The sequence below is a fragment of the Tupaia chinensis genome, unplaced genomic scaffold (assembly GCF_000334495.1).
Source record: "Tupaia chinensis unplaced genomic scaffold, TupChi_1.0 Scaffold141490_1, whole genome shotgun sequence".
NCBI classification, from domain to species: domain Eukaryota; kingdom Metazoa; phylum Chordata; class Mammalia; order Scandentia; family Tupaiidae; genus Tupaia; species Tupaia belangeri.
Window position 1 is genome coordinate 168,757 of NW_006201352.1, and position 8,857 is coordinate 177,613.

Sequence of the window (8,857 nt, forward strand, 5' to 3'; positions counted from 1 at the left end):
ATGTTTTGGGAAAAGAATCTGTTGGTAATGAAACCACCATCCTAGCGATTTCAGGACATTGCTATACAAAAAAAGTGAGATTGTATAATGGGATCGATTTCTCAATTTCTAGGAAATACTTCCTCCAAAAATAAGAGACTAAAACTTGTCAGTTTTATCTGTCAGCTTATCTAGGGAGCAGTCCCTGTTATTCAAAGCAAACAATCCATTACTATCAAAGATGTTCTTTAAGGTGGTTAGCATCTGTAATCCCTTGGCATTAAAGTAAATTGATCCTAGATCACTTGATTTAGCTAGCAACAAAGAATAGAGTCAAAGCTTCCTGAGAAGAGCATCTGCCTATGGACAGAACCATTAGCTTTTGACTTCATCCGGCATGCCCTTCCTGGTAGGCTGCCCCAGGCCGACTTGGCTAGACATCCCCAACCACATGAGACAGCTCCTTACAATAAGTCCCCTGGTGTTTCTCTAGCAGAATGATGCAAAAGTTATGCCACATCAACTCCAGAGGGTAATCAGAAGTCATCTCAGACAAGTTTTGGCTCAAAGAGAATATGATTCAGGGACAGCCCTTATATCATCAACAGAGATTCAGGCCACAGCAGACACTAAAAGGGTATAGTAATGTCACTCACTACCTAAACAGTCCATATAGGAAGCAGTGAGTATCCCACACAAGGAAACAAAGGCCAGATTCAGACCTCTGAATGGTAAGAAGCCCATTCTAAGACATAGCTAAATGTCATCATGTCTCCTATGCACAAATTTCATCACAATAAGTGCCGAAAAGGGTTCCTCAGAGTAAGAGAAGAGAGAACAGGAAGGAAATCCCAGGCCTTAGGAACTACACCAAGAGAATCTTTTCAAAAACGCAGAGTTTACTTACTGTATTGATGTACAATGAATGACTAAATTTTTTAAAATAAATTTAAAGGCAGTTTACTTCCATAAAGTGATTATCCTCTCCCCAAAATATTCAACTCTCCCACCATTGTGAGATCATAGGGAAAATGCACAGGCATCTAGCATTCTATCCATAAAAGCTCTCACATTCCTCAAGGAACCTAGTTCACGATATCCTCCAACAGGGAGATCTTGCTCCCTGAAAATTTGGCAATATAGAGACATTTTTATTTTATCACAACTGGGGATGCGACAGGCATCCAGTAGAATCATTAAGGGAGGCTTTTAATAATCTGGCAGCACACAGAGGAGTTCCCTCACAATTCAAAATATCAGTACTAATTAAGGTGAGAAGTCCTGACCTAGCTGATGGTACTGGCAGCCATGTTCATGTAACTTGAAACTTTTGGAAGATTCCAAGAGCTCAAATATACCTTAAGAATTTTGAAGATTCTTCAGACTGAGGAAGCACACAGATAAAGACCACCTTCTCAGGTTGCAAAAACCTTGTCATCCAGAGCTGAGTGATGACTCACCTTCTGCTGATTCCCTCAGATTCTCAAGACCCAGACCTCTTCTCTGCAATGCTGCCTTCTGAAGGGCCTGCACATGTATATCAAGGTGAGTTTGGTATCACCTCATTTTCTACTGGGGACACCAACAGTGTAATGACCACATAGTAATAGTTTGAAGGCTATGACTGAAGGGCCACCTCACCATCAATCTTTCCACCCAAGGCCAGACCAGGTATGTTTGGTGCTGGACTCACGATCCAAACCAATGTGACCAGAGTAAATATTTCCTACTACATAAGGCAGTCCAGATACCTAACCCCAAGGATACACTTCATCTTAATCATTGGTAGGGGACATGCCTTCTTCCTCAAGTCTGTCCTACACATAATTATAAACTATATGACCATTGCAGTAAGGAGCCAGATCTTTAGTGTGACTCCACACAAGGTGCATATTTCATGAAATGTACAACTCAAAGAACATCAAAAGTTTCAGTAGTCAAAGATCTACTCTTGATGTGACTATGGAGTAGAGATATCTGCCCTCCATTTTCCTTGGCATAGGTCAGCTGTCACAGTGCTAATTCCTGGGTGATGACACAGTACCATGTTGATACAACTAATGTAGTTATGAGTAAGATTTATGTTTGTAGTTAGTTTGGAATGAGACTTCTCTGGCTAAAAATGTCCCCAGCTCTCCAAGTCCCAAGTATTTAGAAATAAAGGATCCATATAGGATTTACATCCATGTATGTTCTCATCCTCTAAAACTTTGTGTTAGAGACCTCATGCTAAAGGGTGTCTAAGAAAAGAAATTTTTACAATTTGAAAAGTTTGAGTAAAAGTAAACTTAGGTGGACAGATGAGTAACCTGCACTACCAAAGGTCATGGTGGTCTAGGAAAAGACAGAAGAGTTAGTGTTCCAAATGAGGACACAAAGGTCATTCAGATTCAGACCCAAATAATAAGTTCATGCTGAGATGTGTGCAATAAAGATTCAATGGCACTGAATTACAAGTTTCATGACAAGACTCAAATGCTGAGAAGAATTTGAGTGAGAACATGTAGCAAATTCTAGACTCTGGAACTTGAGAAAATCTTTCCAAGGAGAAAATTAACTGTTATGGGGGAACCTCTCCAAAATAGTCTCACATTTATATTATTGCGGAAGAGAATGCAGAGTTATCTAGCACTCCACTCACAAAGGCCCCATGGGAGAACTGCCCCGAGAGGAACCCAAGTGTTCCTTGAGGAGCCTATCTCAGTTGTCTCGAATGGGAGAATCTGTTTCCAAAGGAAATGTGGCAACATCTAGACATTTTTCTTTTGTCACAACTGGGAGATGGAGGTGGGAGGAGGGGGTTGATTATAGGTTGCTGCTAAACATCTTACTATGCACAGGATAGCCCCCCCAGTGAAAAATCAATCTTCTAGTCAAAGTGTCAATAGCAGTGTGATTTAAAAGTTCTAACCTTGCTAGTAACTTTGACAGAATGTGCACGTAACTTTGACAGAATGTACACGTAACTTTGACAGAATGTACACGTAACTTTGACAGAATGTACACGTAACTTTGACAGAATGTACACGTAACTTTGACAGAATGTACACGTAACTTTGACAGAATGTACACGTAACTTTGACAGAATATACACGTAACTTGTGGTTCTGGGAGGATTCCAGAACAATTTAAGTTCTTAATTATGTCTAACATTCTTCAGGCAGAAGCAGCACAAAGTGATTACTGAAACATTCTGATCAGACCTAAGCCACCCCCATTTATTTTATGTTTCCAAAGACTCAGACCTCTGCTTTGTACTGTCTTCAAGGGTCTGTATATGGACATGAAGGTAATGGTGAGAGTCTGGGGTTACCAATGACTTCCCAGTGAGCACACTGACAATAGAGTGGCCACATAGTGACACCCTGAATGCTATGACTGGGAAGACAACCTGTCCATCGCTCTTTCCACCTAAGGCCAGACCTGATCTTACGTTTCATGAAAGAAATAGCCACATGCTAAGGTCTCTCTTCATGTGAGAGAGGCTGGGATCCAGCAATATCCCTTACACTGACCAGGGCACACGGCTTTTACAATGTAAACACTGTGGTAGATACACAGTACTACCTGTGACAACTGCTGTGGTGTATAGAAAGGATGTTCATTTGAATCTGGTAGTTTAGAATGAAATGGACCTCCACAAAATGGCTGTAAAATGCTCCTAGCTTTCCAAGGCCCATTCAGACCAAAGGGCTCCAACCCAGATTTACATTTATGTATGTCATTATCCAAAACCTCTAGTTGATTCCTCATGATAAAGACTCATCACAAAGTGTCAATAGCAGTGTGATTTAAAAGTTCTAACCTTGCTAGTAACTTTGACAGAATGTACACGTAACTTTGACAGAATGTACACGTAACTTTGACAGAATGTACACGTAACTTGTGGTTCTGGGAGGATTCCAGAACAATTTAAGTTCTTAATTATGTCTAACATTCTTCAGGCAGAAGCAGCACAAAGTGATTACTGAAACATTCTGATCAGACCTAAGCCACCTCCATTTATTTTATGTTTCCAAAGACTCAGACCTCTGCTTTGTACTGTCTTCAAGGGTCTGTATATGGACATGAAGGTAATGGTGAGAGTCTGGGGTTACCAATGACTTCCCAGTGAGCACACTGACAATAGAGTGGCCACATAGTGACACCCTGAATGCTATGACTGGGAAGACAACCTGTCCATCGCTCTTTCCACCTAAGGCCAGACCTGATCTTACGTTTCATGAAAGAAATAGCCACATGCTAAGGTCTCTCTTCATGTGAGAGAGGCTGGGATCCAGCAATATCCCTTACACTGACCAGGGCACACGGCTTTTACAATGTAAACACTGTGGTAGATACACAGTACTACCTGTGACAACTGCTGTGGTGTATAGAAAGGATGTTCATTTGAATCTGGTAGTTTAGAATGAAATGGACCTCCACAAAATGGCTGTAAAATGCTCCTAGCTTTCCAAGGCCCATTCAGACCAAAGGGCTCCAACCCAGATTTACATTTATGTATGTCATTATCCAAAACCTCTAGTTGATTCCTCATGATAAAGACTCATCAAGCCTCAGTGTGGCTAGAAGCCTTGAGAATTAAGACTTGAAAGCTTCTTGAAAGGAGTAAGGAGTAAAATTACACTTGGCATGTGGAGAATGGATTATACAAAGACGTTGTGATCTCACAAAGTTGAGGAAGACAGTTACATGGATCAAAGTCATCTAGAGCAGGGGAAATATAAATGGGAGTTCAGGTTCTATATCCTGATGTCCCCAATACTTGTCCCAGTACACACACCGAGACCCTAGTCACACACTTTTATGTTCTTCATAGTCAACAAGTACTTTTGCTTGAGAAGGGACTGAACTTTCAATATTCACAAGATGTGCAATGATTTTAGCATAAAAGTTTAAATTTGAGATACAGCAAAAGCCCCCATGGACTGGAACTAGTTCATGGAGACATGCCTGGATCAAGAGGAGAAACTGAACAGAGACGCTCCACTTCAGCAGTTTCCTTCATGTTCTATGACCCAGAACAGTGGGGGAGTAGGAAAGAGATCCCTATATACATGGCATCCTCTTTCCAACCCTGACAGATGGAGGGACAAGGAGGGAGAGAAAGAACCATCACTCACTGAAGGATGCTGCTGATGGAGAGAAAAATCCATAAATTTCTTTGGTCATTTTACAAAAGCACTAAGGCAGTTATAATGTTTCTAAAAACTATAAACCTTTGAGATCAAGGTATCTACCTGTTCTTTTGTAAGGTTATCTTCAATTCAGTAACCAGAAAATAAATTTTTTAAAGATACTTTACCTTTAACCTCAAAGCATGTTCATCATCCAATTTGGAATATTGTTTAAACAAAGTTGAAGACTGGAGCCAGGCACAGCTTCTTGGCATGTCAAGTAGGTGACTGTGCCTCAATATGCAGTGACAGGCTCACTGAACCTCATTGTGGGAACTTCTCTTGCTCCTAAGGTTCAAGTTCTTTTCCACTGACTTGATGGTTTGTCACTCTAGCTACAAAAACACGCAAACTGGCAGACAAAGTGCTTGACAAGGCACTTTGGTGTGACATGTCTAAGACAGAAAACCCCATGAAATTCAGGAAGCCTTTGCCACCCCTCCCTGTGATTGCTATTGCAATCTCTCAGGCCTAGGGCAATGGTGCAGGACAACTGCATGGATCACTTTGACTTTCTACCTAGCCAGTGTCCTGGAATAGAACCCCAGTGTCCCTAAAGAAACCCAAATTCCTAAAGAACATGTTTCTGCCAATAAGAACATCCTGTCCCTTTTTGGTGGGTTTTATTCAAGATGTCTTTGCCTACTCTGGTGTCCCCAAGAGCTTGCCATTTTTACCTAAGGTTAAAAAGCTTCTGCACAGCAAAAGAAGCCATAATTAGAGTGAAGCAACAACCCTCGAATGGGAAAATATATTTGCAAACTATGCCTCAGATTAGGGACTAACCAGAATATACAGGAAATTCAAGCTATTTACCTGCAAAAATAACTAATCCAATTAAAAAATAGGCAAATGAGCTGGACAGACCACTCTCCAAAGAGATACGTACAGCCAAATAGCATATTTTTCAAAATGTTCAATGCCCCTTAAAAATAAAAGGGGAAACAAAACCACAATGAGATACCACCTAAACCCAGTCCAAATGGCTAAGGTTAAAAAAAAGTGCTGGTGAGGCTTCTGTGAAAAGGAAACTCTCCTATACTGTTGGTGGAAATGCAAATTAGTACAGCCACAGTAAAGAAAAGAGATTCCTTAAAAACTTTCAAACAGAACTACCATGTGATCCAGTAATTCAACTCCTGGGTATCTACACAAAGGATAAGAATACACTCAGAAAAACACTTGCACATCTTTATTACAGCATTATTCATGAGCGCTAAGGCACAGAATCAACATCAATGTCCAAGAACAGATGGATGTATTGAGAGTGTGGCACATACACACCACAGAATACTATTCAGCCCTGAAAAAAAATAGACCCTGGCAATTGATAGTGGATGAGCATAAAAGACTTACTGCTAAGCAAAGCAAGCCAAACTATGAAACAGAGGTACTGTATTTCTCCACCTTACACCAAATTTCTGTACTCTATTGCAGAAACGGAATGATTGGAAGATTTAAAAACAGAGCAACTGGATACTAGAGACAGTAGGGGAGGAGAATGAGTAATGGAGAAGCGGGAGAGAGGGACTCAAGGGTGAAAAAAGCAGAGCATTTGACAGAAAATTATATGATAATATGTTTACTGATATCTTTGGACTAACACACAGTGTATTCACTCTGGTTGGGAAAATTCATTTCATATACTGTGAAGATGTACAGGGATTAAATATTTAAAAATTTTTTTAAAAAGCGTTCTGTCTCAAGAGCATTGGCACTGATGCTTCAAGGGCTCACATTGTGAGGTAGAAGATCTTAGAATGTTCTTCAAAAGTACAACTGTTCTATTCTAGTTGAGGGGAACTTGGGATCAGGAAGGCATCCAGCACAGGGAACCTGTGACCACAGCTTCAAGTTGACTATTCAATAACAGGGGCCTGCTTTTATGCACCTATTCTTCACTCGGCCAGTAAAAGAAGCTCCCTACTACCGCATTTGACCAAAGTCTTTGTAATGCTTGGTCTTAATCATTTGGAGTCCCATGTCAGATGACAGTGAACTACCATATATTTAGCCAATCACAGCCATCATGCAGGACATAGTATCTTTACTTACCACCACCACTTCTGGCATTTAGTACACAGGTAGATGTGAAAGATACATTTCTACCCTCGGTGAGTATCAGTTTCCTTTTCTTACAAGCAGTCAGCAGTATGGGTTTACAGTTGTGCCCTAGGGATTACATTAGCTGATCCTACCACATATCCTAGTCCATATAGAACCGAGAATAGACTGCTGCAATACTGTGGCTCCTTAGAGGACTCGCTAAGAAGTCTATTGTGGGAAAACCCTCTCAATGGATATACATTGAATCAATATGCTCTGTCATCTTTTATACAAATGGAGTAGGTGTCTAAAACAAGGACACTCAATCATGTGCTTTAGCAAGTGATTAGCAACTAGTCAGACCCTGTAAGAACTAGACAATGGGACATGAGGTCATCTGGGGAAGAGGCATATAGACCTAAAGCAATAGGCACAAAACCTAAGTAGGTTGTATCACTGGTCAGAGCATAGAACAGAACATCCATCCCAGAGGATGTACCCAATTGAGTGGACAGGAGGACTTATCTATAATTCAGTCAGCTTCTATGCTCAGTCACCCAAGTGCTTCCAGAATGGGCCCTTTAACACCTGCCTATCCACTTTGTGGTCGTGATCTGTCAGTCATAGATGTAGACTTCAAGTCCTCCATCATGCACTATCCCTTAAATGGACCAGACAATGTCTAGCTGGCAAAGTTATTATATCTGATCCTGAGAGAAAAACATTCATCCCTACGATGATATGAATTCTGGATACAGATTTACCTTCCATAGCGTTATGCGTCTATGGTAACACCATTATTTAAGGTCTTTCCAAGTAAGAAGTCTACTGGATAAATTCTATGTAAGTCACCAGTTTTACAGTGCAACAAGCAACCCATTTTACAGTAAAATATGACAATGTAACAGAACACCATATCAAGGAGCTGTCAGCCTAATGACATTGACATGCCCTTACATAGGATTCCTCAAACTATCAATAGTAATGTCTGCTCCAAAGATCCCTGTTGGTTGGTAGAAACTATCAGGTTCACCTTATGGTCTGATAGCTTCCCTCTGCATAATCAAGACCACCAGGATAGCAAATTGTATGAATGGCATATTTTAGTACACAAATTAACTTCCTGCTTCCTTGGTTAGGAAGAGTCAGCCAGCCTTGAGGTTTCAGTCCATACAGGGTCAGCCCACAGCCAATGACTAGTCAAGCCAGAAATGAACATCCCAGTCATCTCGTCATGGTACAGGACAGCCTTAATAGAAGATACTCTTAAGCTCACCAGCAGGTTTGACAAGGCATTCCAGGCTGGCTGCTCAGGCTGACCTCTATCCAATCCTGGGTTCTTACCCCTCTCACAGATGTTGATCTGGTAAACATTTTGTACAACAAACTTTTGCAATTTCAAAATCTCCTTTCCCAGAGGGCTCAGCTGCACAACCACCATGAAGTCTCAGTAGCCTTAGACGCAGTGTGTTCCAAAGGGGAAAACGACTCAGGCCGTGATACTTCCTCCAAGCCCACCTGAGTTCACTAACAGTTTCAAGTGAGTTTTAGCAAAAGAAAATTCAACCTGTGGTGAGCACACAACATTTAAGTTGCAGTCCTATTATGAATTAACCATTATAAGATGCTATTTCCCAAACAGAACATGAGTCTGA

The 8,857-nt window shown here is 40.9% G+C and overlaps 1 pseudogene; it reads left to right on the plus strand.

The window, feature by feature from the left end:
* The window catches only part of LOC102480661 (cytoskeleton-associated protein 2-like pseudogene), a 4,084-nt pseudogene extending 3,462 nt beyond the window's left edge, over nucleotides 1-622 (plus strand).
* Nucleotides 623-8,857: the final 8,235 nt, after the last annotated feature.